The following is a 13,894-nucleotide window of genomic DNA, read 5'->3' as shown; positions in this document are numbered from 1 at the left end:
ATGGTAGATCTACTTTTACTTTTTTAAGGAATCAACATACTGTTTTCCATAGTGACTGTAATAGTTTATATTCCCACCAGCAGTGTAAAAGTGTTCCCTTTTCACCACTTCCATGCCAAAATCTATTATTTTTTGAGTTTTTAATTATGGCTATTCTTGCAGGAGTAAGGCAGCATTGCATTGTGGTTTTGATTTGCATTTCCCTGATAATCAGTGATGTCGAGCATTTTTTTCATGTTTGTTGGCCATGTGTATATCTTCTTTTGAGTATTGTCTATTCATGTTCTTAGCCCACTTTTTGATGGGATTGTTTTTTTCTTGCTGATTTATTTGAGTTACTTGTAGATTCTGAATATTAGTTCTCTGTAGAATGCATAGTTTATGTAAATTTTCTCCCAGTTTATGGGTTGTCTGTTTGCTCTGCTCATATTTACTTTGCTGTGCAGAAATTTTTTAGCTTAATTAAGTCCCATCTATTCATCTTTGTTTTTGTTGCATTTGCTTTTGGGTTCTTGATCATGAAATCTTTGCCTAAGCCAATGTCTACAAGGTTTTTTCTGATGTTACCTTCCAGGATTTTAATGGTTTCAGATGTTAGATTTAAGCCTTTGGTTCATCTTGAGTTGGTTTTTGAGTTGATTTTGCTGAGAGATTAGGATCCAGTTTCATTCTTTTACATGTGCTTTGCCAACTATCCCAGCACCATCTGTTGAATAGGGTGTCCTTTCCCTACTTTATGCTTTTGTTTGCTTTGTAGAAGATCAGTTGACTGTAAGTATTTGGGTTTATTTCTGCATTCTATATTCTGTTTCATTGGTCTATGTGCCTATTTTTATACCAATACCATGCTGTTTTAGTGACTACAGCCTTATAGTATAGTTTGAGTTCGGGTAATGTGATTCATCCAGATTTACTCTTTTTGCTTAGTCTTGCTTTGGCTATGCAGGCTCTTTTGTGGTTCCATATAAATTTTAGGATTTTTTTTTTCAGTTCCGTGAAGAATGATGATGATATTTTGATGAGAACTGCATTGAATTTGTAGATTGCTTTTGGCAGTATGGTCATTTTCACAATATTGATTCTACCCATCCATGAGGATGGGATGTATTTCCCTTTGTTTGTGTCATCTATGATTTCTTCAGGCAGCGTTTTGTAGTCTTCCTTGTAGAGGTCTTTCACCTCCTTGGTTAGGTGTATTCCTAAGTATTTTAATTTTTTGGCAGCTATTGTAAAAGAGGTTGAGTTCTTGATTTCATTCTGAGGTTGGTCACTGCTGTCATATAGCAGTGCTACTTGTATACATTTATTTCCTATCCGGAAACTTTACTGAATTCATTTATTAGATCTAGGAGCTTTTGGGATGAGTCTTTAGGGTTTTCTAGATATACAATTTTATCATCAGCAAACAGTGACAACTTGACTTCCTCTTTACTGGTTTGAATGCCTTTTATTTCTTTCTCTTGTCTGATTGCTCTGGCTAGAACTTTTAGTACTATGTTGAATAGAAGTGGCAAAAGTGGGCGTCCTTGTTTTGTGCCAGTTCTCAGAGGGAATGCTTTCAACATTTTCCCATTCAGTATAATGTTGGCTGTGGGCTTGTCATAGATGGCTTTTTTTTTTTTTTAACCTTAAGTTATGTCCGCTTTATGCTGATTTTGCTGAGGGTGTTAATTATAAAGTGATACTGGATTTTGTCAAATGCTTTTTCTGTGTCTATTGAGATGATCATGTGATTTTTGTTTTTAATTCTGTTTATGTGGTATATCACATTTATTTACTTGCGTATGTTAAATCATCCTTGTCTCCCTAATATGAAACCCACTTAATCATGGTGTATTACTTTTTTCAATATACTGTTGGATTCAGTTAGCTAGTATCTTGTTGAAGATTTTTACATTTATGTTCATCAAGGATATTGGTCTCTAATTTCTTTTTTTATTATGTCCTTTCTTGGTTTTGGTATTAGGGTGACACTGGCTTCACAGAATGATTTAGGGAGGATTCCGTCTTTCTCTATCTTTTGGAATAGTTTCAGTAGGATTAGTACCAATTCTTTGAATGTCTTAATAGAATTCAGCTGTAAATCCATATGGTCCTGGACTTTTCTTTAGTTGGCAATTTTTATATTACCATTCCAACCTTGCCGCTTGTTATTGGTCTGTTCAGTTTCTATTTCTATTTCTTACTGATCTAGGAGGGTTTTATATTTCCAGGAATTTATCCATCTCCTCTAGGTTTTCTAGTTTGTGTACATAAAGTTGTTCATAGTAGCCTTGAATAGTCTTCTGTGTTTCTGTGGTATCAATTGTAATATCTCCCATTTTTTTCTAATTGAGTTTATTTGGAATTTCTCTCTTTTTTCTTGGTTAATCTCACTAATCGTCTATCAATTTTTTTTATCTTTCGAAGAACCAGCTTTTTGTTTCATTTATCTTTTGTAACGTTTTTGTTTTAATTTCATTTAGTTCTTCTCCAATCTTTGTTATTTCTTTTCTTCTACTGGGTTTGGGTTTGGTTTGTTTTGTTTCCCTAGTTACTTGAAGTGTGACCTTAGATTGTCTATCTGTGCCCTTTCAGACTTTTTGATGTAGGCATTTAATGCTGTAAACTTTCCTCTTAGCACCACTTTTGCTATATCCCAGAGGTTTTGATAGGTTGTGTCACTATTATCGTTCAGTTCAAATAATTCTTTAATTTTCATATTGATTTTATTATTAACCCAATAATCATTCAGGAGCAGATTATTTAAGTTCCATGTATTTGCATGGTTTTGAAGATCCTCTTTGGAGTTGATTTTTAATTTTATTCCACTATGGTCTGAAAGAGTACTTGATATATTTTGATTTCCTTAAATGTATTGAGACTTGTTTTGTGACATGATATGGTCTATCATGAAGAATGTCCCATGTGCTGATAAATAGAATGTATATTCTGAAGTTGTTGGGTAGAATGTTTTGTAAATATCTGTTAAGTCCATTTGTTCTAGGGTATAGTTTAAGTCTGTTGTTTCTTTGTTGACGTTCTGTCTTGATGACCTGTCTAGTGGTATCAGTGGAGTATCGAAGTCCCCCACTATTATTATGTTGCCATGTATCTCATTTCTTAGGCTTAGTAGTAATTGTTTTATAAGTTTGGGAGCTCTAATGTTAGGTGTATATATACTTAAGACTGTGATGTTTTCCCGTTGGACTATTCTTTTATCATTATATGATGTCCCTCTTTGTCGTTTTTTATTAACTGCTTTTGCTTGAAAATCTGTCTTGTCCGACAGGAGAATAGCTACTCCTGCTTGCTTTTGGTGTCCATTTCCATGGAATATATTTCCCACTCCTTTTCCTTAAATTTATGTGAGTCCTCATGTGTTAGATGACTCTCTTGAAGACAGCAGATACTTACTTGGTTGATGATTTCTTATTCATTCTGCCATTCCATATCTTTTAAGTGGAGCAATTAGGGCATTTATATTCAATGTTAGTATAGAGATGCAATGTACTATTCTATTCATGGTGCTAGCTGTTGCCTTAATACTTTGGTTTTCTCTCGCTCTCTTCCTCTGTGTGTGTGTGTTATTGTTTTATAGGCCCTATGAGATGTATGCTGTAATGAGGTTGTATTTTGTTGTATTTTGAGGTTTATTTCAAGATTTAGAACTCCTTTTAGAAGTTCTTATAGTGCTGGCTTGGTAGTGGCGAACTCTCAGCATTTACTTTTCTGAAAAATACTTTACCTTTCCTTCATTTACAAGGCTTATTTTCACTGGATACAAAATTCTTGGCTGATAGTTGTTTTGCTTAAGGAAGTTAAAGATAGGACCCCAAATCCCTTCTAGTTTGTAGGGTTTCTGCTGAGAAATCTGTTAATTTGATAAGTTTTCCTTTATAGGCTACCTCATGCTTTTGCCTCACAGCTCTTAAGATTCTTTCCTTTGTCTTGACTTTAGATAACCTGATGATTATGTGCCTAGGTGATGATCTTTTTGTGATGAATTTCGTGGGTGTTCTTTGAGCTTCTTTTACTTTGATATCTTGATCTCTAGCAAGGCCAGGGAAGTTTTCCTCAATTATTCCCTCAAATAAGTTTCTAAACTTTTAGATTTGTCTTCTTCCATGGGAATGCCAATTATTCTTAGGTTTGGTCATTTAACATAATCCCAAACTTCTTGGAGGCATTTTTCATTTCTTTTATTCTTTTTTCTTTGTCTTTGTTGGATTGGATTAATTAAAAAGCCTTATCTTCAAGCTCCGAAATTCTTCCTTCTACTTGTTCAATTCTATTGTTGAAACTTTCCAGCGTATTTTGCATTTCTCTAAGTGTGTCTTTCATTTCCAGAAGTTGTGACTGTTTTTTATTTATGCTATTTATTTCTCTGGATAATTTTTCATCCATAGTCTGTATTATTTAAAAAATGTTTTAAAGTTGAATTTCATGTCTTTCTGGTGCCTCCTTCAGTAGCTTAATAATCAATCTTCTGAATTTCTGGCAATTCAGAGATTCCTTCTTGGTTTGGATCCATTGTTGGTGAGCTAGTGTGATCTTTTCAGGATGTTAAAGAACCTTGTTTCATCATATTACCAGAATTTACTTTCTGGTTTCTTCTCATTTGGTTAGACTATATCAGAGGAAAGATCTGGGGTTCAAGGGCTGCTGTTCAGATCCTTTTGTCCCATAGGATGATCCCTTGATGTGGTGCTCTCTTTCTTCTCCCTAGGGATGGGGCTTCCTGAGAGCAAGACTGCAGTGATTGTTATTGCTTTTCTGGGTCAAGCCACCCAGCAGAGCTACCAGGCTCTGGGCTGGTATGGGGGAGTGTCTGCAAAGAGTCCTGTGATGTGATCCATCTTCAGGTCTCAGTCATGGATACTGGCACCTGCTTCAGTGGAGGAAGCTGGGGAGTGAAGTGGGCTCTGTGAGGGTCCTTGGTTGTAGTTTTGTTTAGTGTGCTCATTTCCTCGAATGCTGGTTGTGCTAGCAGTGAAGTGGTCTTGTAGACAGACTAAGGACCTCTGGTTAGCCAGGATGTTACAGACAGTGAAATTAGCTATTGTTTTCTCCTTTCTTGGAGCTGGGTTTTTTTTTATAAGTTGCTGTAATGGCTTGAGTACATTGGCCTCCAGCCAGGAGGATGCACTTTCAAGAGAACATCAGCTGCCATAGTATGGTGGCATACAGGCTTGCCCTAAGGTCACCAAGATAAGTATTCAGGTTTCCCAGATGATGGGCAGGGTCATAGAACTCCCAAGAAATTATGTCTTTTGTCTTCAGCTACCAGGGTAGGTAGAGAAAGACCATCAGGTGGGGGCAGGGTTACGCATGTCTGAACTCAGACTCTCCTTGGGCAGGGCTTGCTGCAGCAGGTGTGGGGAATGGAGGTGTGGGCCTCAGGCCAACAGAGTTATGTTTCCAGGGAGATTATGGCTGCCTCTGTTACATCATACAGTCACCAGGAAAGTGGCAAAAAGTTAGCAGTGACAGGCCTCACTCTGCTCCCACTCAGCCAGCAAGGCCAGTCTCACTCCCACCATGCCTCACCAGCAGCACCAACCCTATATCCAGGAAGCTGGTGAGCAGGGCTGAGATCTTGTTCCAGGCTATAAGCCTCCCTACCAAGAATGCAAGCAGGGCTTTCAGGTCCCACCTGTCCCCACCTGCCATGGCTTCTGTGCTCACATCTGCACTTCCTCTTCATCCCCCCAACACCCCCCCTCCCAGATTCAGCCCAGAAAAATTCATGCTCAGTCAAAATTATTACAAAGTTCAGTTGGGAGTTTTCTTTTTTCTGTGGTCCTTCCCCAGTTCCACTGGCAGCCCTCCCCAAAAACTCAGGTGAGATAAAGTCAGAAATGTCTTCCTTGGACTTCCCTGGGGACTAGGAGTTCTCACAGGGCTCTTCCCACTGCTTCTTTTACTTTTATATTTCACTCGGGTTTCTAAGTTTATTTCCACTCTAGGTAAGGTTAAATCCTTTTCCCATGATCTGGATTTTCAGGTTCCCCAGGGAGGATGTGTGTTCAGAGGTGAAATTTCCCCCTCTCACACTTTGGGCACTCACAGTTTTTTGGCTGTCTCATGGAGTTTGTAGTGGCAAGCCACTTATTTCAAAGGGTCCATGAATTCTTTTGTTTTGCTGGTATGTTCCTGCAGTAGTTCTTCGAGCAAAACTTCACAATGTGAGTCTCCGCATGCTGTTCTGTCCATCTGAGTGGGAGCTGCAAGTTAGTCCTGCCTCCTGTCTGCCATTTTTTTCTCCCCTTAACAGCACTTTTTGAATCTGGGCCACTATCCTTTGTTCAATATAATGTGTCAAAAGTGAAATATTGAATTTTCAAGCCTTGGCTTCAAGATGCCTTGCAGGTTATGCTCTTGCATTTGGAATACACAGAGCCATAAAAAGAAGCTAGGTAACTTCAGCTGCATGAAAGAACCCATTGAGATCAGTGCAAGAACATTCCAATTAATCTTCATACAAACTAATGGCCCATAGAACTTTTGAGGATATAAAATTTTTGTTGTTTCAAGCTAAATTTGGGAGTCATTTGCTATGCAGCCAAAGATAACTGAATCAGAAAATGATACCTGGAAACTGGGTGCTGCACAACAAAAAATAAAATGTTTCACTGGCTTTGGGACTGGGCAATAGGTAGAGGCCAAAATGTAGTGAGGAAAATGCTATTGGGACTGGGAAAATAGTGACTCATATATGTAATATGAAACAATTAGCAAAACTGGGCATCGGAATCCAGCGCAAATTGTTACATCACAAAATTGTAAGCATATAAAATAACTGCTTTTTGAAGCCATTAAGTTTGGGATGGTTTGTTATATAGCAATAAATGACTAAGACTAATTTTGACAATATCTTTTAATTGGCATATTTAGTCCATTTACATTTAATGTGTAATTACTAATTTGGCTGGGTTTGTATCATCTTGTAATTTTTTAATTTATGCAATCTATACTTTGCTACTTTTGTTCTGCCTTTCTTGTTTTCTTTTGGATTAATGAACTTTGTTTAGCATTTCATTTTATTCCCTCCATTGGACTTTTTAGTTCTACTTCTTTGTGTGAGTGGGGAGAGAAATGAAGAGAGGTTTTTTTTTCTGTTGCCTACAGAATCTTGGAAAATAGAAAATACACTTAATAATTTGTGAATCTAGGAAGATTTATAGAAAGACTGTTGCAAGAATCAACTAGCTTCTTACATCTTCATAAAAGGTACAGAAACAGAGAGATGAACTAACAAAAGAACCATTTTGTTTTCAAACAGAAATCAGAGAAAATAAAAAGTTCCAAGGACTTACTGTGCTGGAAAATAAAGTAATTTCTTACCTTTTATCTATTCAGCTGGTAAACTATTCTCAAAGTGAGAAATAGGCTCAGGATACATATTCTCGGCCGGACGCGGTGGCTCAAGCCTGTAATCGCAGCACTTTGGGAGGCCGAGACGGGTGGATCACGAGGTCAGGAAATTGAGACCATCCTGGCTAACACGGTGAAACCCCGTCTCTACTAAAAAATACAAAAAACTAGCTGGGCGAGGTGGCGGGCGCCTGTAGTCCCAGCTACTCGGGAGGCTGAGGCAGGACAATGGCGTGAACCCGGGAGGCAGAGCTTGCAGTGAGCTGAGATCGCCCCGCTGCCCTCCAGCCTGGGCAACAGAGCGAGACTCCGTCTCAAAAAAAGAAAAAAAAAAGAGTGTGATCCTTTGCTAGAACCTCTGAGAGATTAAGCCAGTTCTTAGTAGATGTTGTTGGTCACTCAAAGTGTTCCTAAGAATATTAAGGTCATGTTTCAACAGCAACCTGATATACCTACGCTAAACAGTAGTCTGTCTCAGAAAAAAAGTATGGTTATTGCTATTGGGGTATGGAATAGACCCTAGTAGGACTCACTGCAATCTACTAATTTTTTTTAGACACACTACTAGAAAAGACATTATCAGTTTAGATTAAAAGGGACTAAGATGGTTCAAAATGAAAAAGGAATCTCAGACCCCCACATTTGTATGAACAGAAAGCATACTAAGAAAACTATTTAGCTGCAAATATAGTCAATTTCTTCTAGAAAAGAAAAAATGTCTCAGTTGACAAGAGCCCAGAACCCAGATAACAGAGCCAAGTTCCACAGAGAGCTATGGAATAGGGAACTACTCCAGAAGCAGAATCAGACCCCAGTGACAGAACATCTCTGGCTCAGTGTAGGGAAACCTAACATTTGCCTAGTGGAATTTCAGAATAGCTGTGGGACAGCAACTGCTATAGTTTTCTCATTTTATTGGCAAGTGCCTATTGCAGTTATCATCTCCCTGTCTCACTATTGTAAATTGGTAGTGTGTATGGCACATAAGTTGTCTTTTTAGTTCAAAATTCCTGTAATTGAGAAGAGCCACACTTAAGGAGTTATGCCCAAAAAGGCTCAATGATATCTACACTCAGTGCGAATCACTAGATTATGGATTTTGAGCCTGATGCCATAATTAGATGACACCTTGTGTTTACTTGGACCAAATATGCACATTTTGCATGTGGTAAATAGAAATTATTTGTAGCCATAGTGCAGACTGTTACAGATTGCACATGGCTACAAATTCTTTGTAGCATCCCCTATCAATAGATGGAACATATTTCTCTACTTTTTAAAGCTGAGATTTTTTCTTTAAGATGCAGTCTTGCTCTGTCACCCAAGGTGGAGTGCAGTGGCACAAACACAACTCACTGCAGCTTTGACCTCCAGGGCTTAACCAATCCTTCTGTCTCAGCTTCCCAAGTAGCTGGAATTACAAATGAACACCATCATGTTGCTCAGGCTAGTCTTGAACTCCTGGGCTCAGTAATTCTCCTGCCTCATCCTCTCAAAGTGCTGAGATTACAGACATGAACCACTGCACTCTGGCAAAAGCTGAAATAATCTTATGATTTGCTTTGACCAAGAGAAAGTGATACAAGTGACACAGTTAGACTCCTAAGCCTACTTCTCAAGAGGCCTTGTGGCTCTTGTCTATTTTGAATAATTCTGCTGCATTTCAAAGCAGCCTGAAAGAGTCTCAGAAAGATATAGCCCAATTGACAGCACCAACTGTCAGATATGTAAGTCAGTCCACATTAGCTCATATAGCCCTAGCTCAGGTGTGAAATGTCTGCAGCTATATGAATGTCCACAAGTGAAACCAATGTAAGAACCAACCATCTGAACCCAGTACAAATTGTTAAATCACAGAATTGTAAGCATATAAAATAAGTGCTTTTGAAGCCACTAAGTTTGGTGTGGTTTGCTATATACAGCCATAGACACCTAAGACTCATTCTGACAATATCTGTCCTGTAATTGGCACACTCAGGGTATTTATATTGAATGTAGTTATTAATTTGGCTGGATTTGTGTCTATTGGCTGTCTGTTTTTTAAAAAAAAATTGTCCCATCTCTATTACTTTATTCTATCTTTCCTGTTTTCTTTTGAATTAATGAAGATTTTTAAAATTATTTTATTTTATCACCCTCTATTGGATGTTTTTAGTTCTAGTTCATTGTGATATGGACAGAAGGCAAGAAAATACTGGGTAGAAGAGGGTGGTTCCCTGGCAAAGGCCCTACCCTCAAGCCTAAAAACCCATGGCCTTAAATGGGAACAGGCATTCCTGTTTTCATGCCCAAAAGTTGCCTTTTGGCCTACCTATCCTGTACACAGATAAGTCCCAAACCCTTTTGTGTTCATCTCCATGAGATATGAACAGAAGAGCAGAAGAGCAGAAGAACAACACGGTAGAGAAGAGAAGAGAAGGAGCATCTGAACGTTGAGAGGAGTTCAGCTGGGGACAATCAGAGAGGAGATTGGCCTCAGGATGGCCAAACTCCAGGGGAAGATCAACTTTCCATTCCATCCCCTTTAAAGCTTCCCATCCATCCCACTGAAAGCCACCTCCACCACTCAATAAAGCCCCCACATTCGTCATCCTTCAAGTCCATGTGTGACCTGATTCTTCCTGGATGTCAGACAAGAGCCCAGGTGTCAAGAGGGCACTGAGCTGGTTAACACCTAAGCCATCGGCAGGTGGCAAAGCTAAAAGAGCTCACTGCAACACATGCCTACTTAGGCTTTGGGAGTTGCAGGTACCCACCCCTAGATGCTGCCATGGGGCCAGAGCCCCAAAGTGCTCGCCCTGGCTCCTGCACCTGCCAACTGCATGCTCCCCCACTCATAAAGGGTTTTGAGCGCAAGGCAGCTGAACAGACAAGCCACACCCCTGTCACACGTCCTGAGAGGGGGATCAGGGAACTTTCCTGTTTCAGCTATATTTTTTTAAAAAAATTATTGATACATTATATTGGTACATATCTATAGGGTACATGTGAAATTTTGTTACATACATGAAATGTGCAATGATCAAGTTAAGGTATTTAGGGTATCCATACGTCAAGTATTTATCATTTATATTTGCTGGAAAGACCAAGTTATCTCTTTTAGCTATTTTGAAATATATAATACATTGTTGTTAACTATAGTCACCCTTCTCTGCTATCAAATATTAGGACTTATTCCTTCTATTTTATTGTATATTTGTATTCATTAATCAATCAATCTTCATTTCCTTACCCATGCATCCTTTCCAGTCCCTGCTATCAATTGTTCCATTCTCTATATCCATATGATTAACTTTTTTATCTCCCATATATGAGTGCAAAAATGTATTTGTCTTTCTGCACCTGAGTTATTTTACTCAACATGGTAACTTCCAGTTCCATCTATGTTGCTGCAAATGACAAGATTTCCTTCCTTTTTATGGATGAATAGTAATCCACTGTGTATATACATGACATTTTCTTTATCCGTTTGTCCATTGGTGGGCACTTAGTTTGATTCCATATCTTGGCTATTGTGAATGGTGTTGCAACAAACATGGGGATGCTGGTATGCCTTTGATATGCTGATTCCTTTTTTTTCGATAAACACCCAGTAGTGCAGTTGTTGGATCACATGGTAATTCTAGTTTTTTGAGAAATCTCCATACTGCTTTCTTTTCTTTTTTTTTTTTTTTTTTTTTTGAGACAGTCTTGCTCTTGTCACCCAGGCTGGAGTGCAATGGCGCAATCTCGGCTCACTGCAACCTCCATCTCCCTGGTTCAAGCAATTCTCCTTCCCCAGACTACCAAGTAGCTGGGATTACAGGTGCCTGCCACCATGCTAGCTAATTTTTTGTATTTTTAAAAGAGATGGGGTTTCACCATGTTGGTCAGGCTGGTCTCGAACTCCTGACCTCAGGTGATCCACTTGCCTCGGCCTCCCAAAGTGCTGGGATTACAGGTGTGAGCCACCACACCTGGCCCTCCATACTGTTTTCTATAGTGGTTGTACTAATTTACTAATTTATATTCCAAACAATAGTGTATAAGAAAGAGTTCTCTTTTGTCTGTATCTTCACCACAATCTGTTAATTTTGTCTTTTTAATAATAGCCATTCTAACTGGGGTAGGATAATATTTCATCATGGTTTTTATTTGCAGTTTTGATTATTAATGATGCCAAGCATATTTTCATATATCTGTTAGCCATTTGTGTGTCTTCTTTTAAGAAATGTCCATTTATGCCCTTTGATTATTTGTTTTTTTATTTGTATAAATTGATGGCAGTACAGGTGTTGCTTTGTTACATGCATAAATTGCATGGTGGTGAAGTCAGGGCTTTTAGGGTATCCATAACTCAATGTACATTGTACCCATTAAGTAATCTCTCAATCATACCCCATTCATCCACTCACCACTCCAATTCTCTTGCTATCATTGCACATTCTACGTGCATGTGTGCACATTATTTAGCTCCCAGTCATAAGTGAGGATATGTGATATTTATTTTTATGCATGTGAATCTTTCACTTAAGATAATGGCCTCGAGTTCCATCCATATTGCTGCAAAAAGCAAGATTTCATTCCTTTTTATGGCTGAATAGTATTTCATTGTCGGTATCATATTTTTTAATCCAATCATCTTTCAAAAAACTTTTATTTTAGGTTCGGGGGTACATGTGCAGATTTGCTATATAGGTAAATTGCATGTCATATGAATTTAGTGTACAAATTATTTCATCACTCAGGTAAATAAGCATAGTATCTGATAGGTAGTTTTTCGATCTTCACCCTTCTCCCACTGTCAACAATATCTAGACTTGCTGCAAAGGCATGATCTCATTCTTCTTTATGGCTGCACAGTATTCCATGGTGTATAGTTACCAAATTTTCTTTATCCATAGTAACATTGGTGAGCATTTAGGTTGAATCCATGTCTTCGTTATTGCAAATAGTGCCACGATGAACATACACATGCATGTGTCTTTAAGGTAGAATGATTTAGATTCCTTTGGGTACATATCCAATGGGATTGCTGAGTCAAAGAATTATGTTGTAAATTTTTTGAGGAATCACAAAATTGCTTTCCACAATGGCTGAACTAGTTTACATTTCCACCAGCAGTGCAAAAGCATTCCCTTTTCTCCATAAGCTCACTAGCATCTGTTATTTTTTGACTTTTTAAACAGTAGCCATTCTGACTGGTGTGAGATGATATCTCACTGTAGTTTTTATTTGCATTTCTCTCATAATTAATGACATTGAGCATTTTGTCATGTACTTGTTGGTTGTATGAATGTCTTCCTTGGAAAAGTGTCTGCTCATGTCCTTTGCCCACTTTCTAATGGGGTTGTTTTCTGCTTGTAAATTTAAGTTTCTTATAGTCTGGATTTTACACCTCTGTTGAATGCATACTTTCCAAATATTTTCTCCCATAATGTAGGTTGTTTACTCTATTGATAGTTTCTTTTGCTGTGCACAAACACTTTAGTTTAATTAGGTCCCATTTGTTAATTGTTGTTCTTGCTGCAATTGCTTTTGGCATCTTCATCATAAAGTCTTTACTAGGTCCTACAGCCAGAATGATATTTCCTAGGTTACCTCCAGCATTTTTATAGATTTTGATTTTAGATGTAAGCCTTTACTCCATCATGAGTTATTTTTTATATATGATGTAAGGAAGGGGTCTGGTTTCAATCTACTGCCTATGGCTAGCCAGTTATCACAGCACCATTTATGGAATAGGGAGTCTTTTCCACATTGCTTGTTTTTCACAAATTTTGTGAAATATCAGACGGTTGTACGTGTGTGGCATTATTTCTGGGCTCTTTATTCTGTTCCTTTAATCTATGTGTCTTTTTGGTACCAGTATTGTACTGTTTTGTTTACTGTAGCTTTGTAGTATAGTTTGAAGACTGATAATGTGATGCCTCCAGCTTTGTTCTTTTTGGTTAGGATTCTCTTGGCTATTCAGGCTCTTTTTTGGTTTCATATGAATTTTAAAATAGTTTTTCTGTCCTTCTGTGGAAAATGTTGGTACTTTGATACAAATAGCATTGAACCTACGAATTGCTCTGGGCCATATGGCCATTTTAACAATATTGATTTTTCCTATCCATGAGCATGGAATACTTCTCCATTTGTTTGTGTTGTCTCTAATTTCTTTCATCAGTGTTTTGTAATTCTGGTTATAGAGGTCTTTCACTTATTTGATTAGCTATATTCCTAAGTATTTTATTCATTTTGAGGCTATTGTGAATGGGACTGCATTTTTGATTTGGCTCTTAGCTTGGATCTTGTTGGTGTATTAAAATGCTACTAATTTTTTTTTTTTTTTTTTTTCTAAACGAAGTCTCGATTTTCTGCTCAGGCTGGTGTGCAGTGGCATGATCTTGGCTCATCACAACCTCCACCTCCTGGGTTCAAATGATTCTCCTGCTTCAGCCTCCTGAGTAGCTGGGATTACAAGTGTGTGCCACCACACCCGGCTCTTTTTTGAATTTTTAGTAGAGACAGGGTTTCATCATATTGGCCAGGCTGGTCTTGAACTCCTGACATC

Source organism: Macaca fascicularis, chromosome 1, assembly GCF_037993035.2.
Source record: "Macaca fascicularis isolate 582-1 chromosome 1, T2T-MFA8v1.1".
Lineage (NCBI taxonomy): Eukaryota > Metazoa > Chordata > Mammalia > Primates > Cercopithecidae > Macaca > Macaca fascicularis.
Note: the sequence above shows the minus strand (reverse complement) of the source record.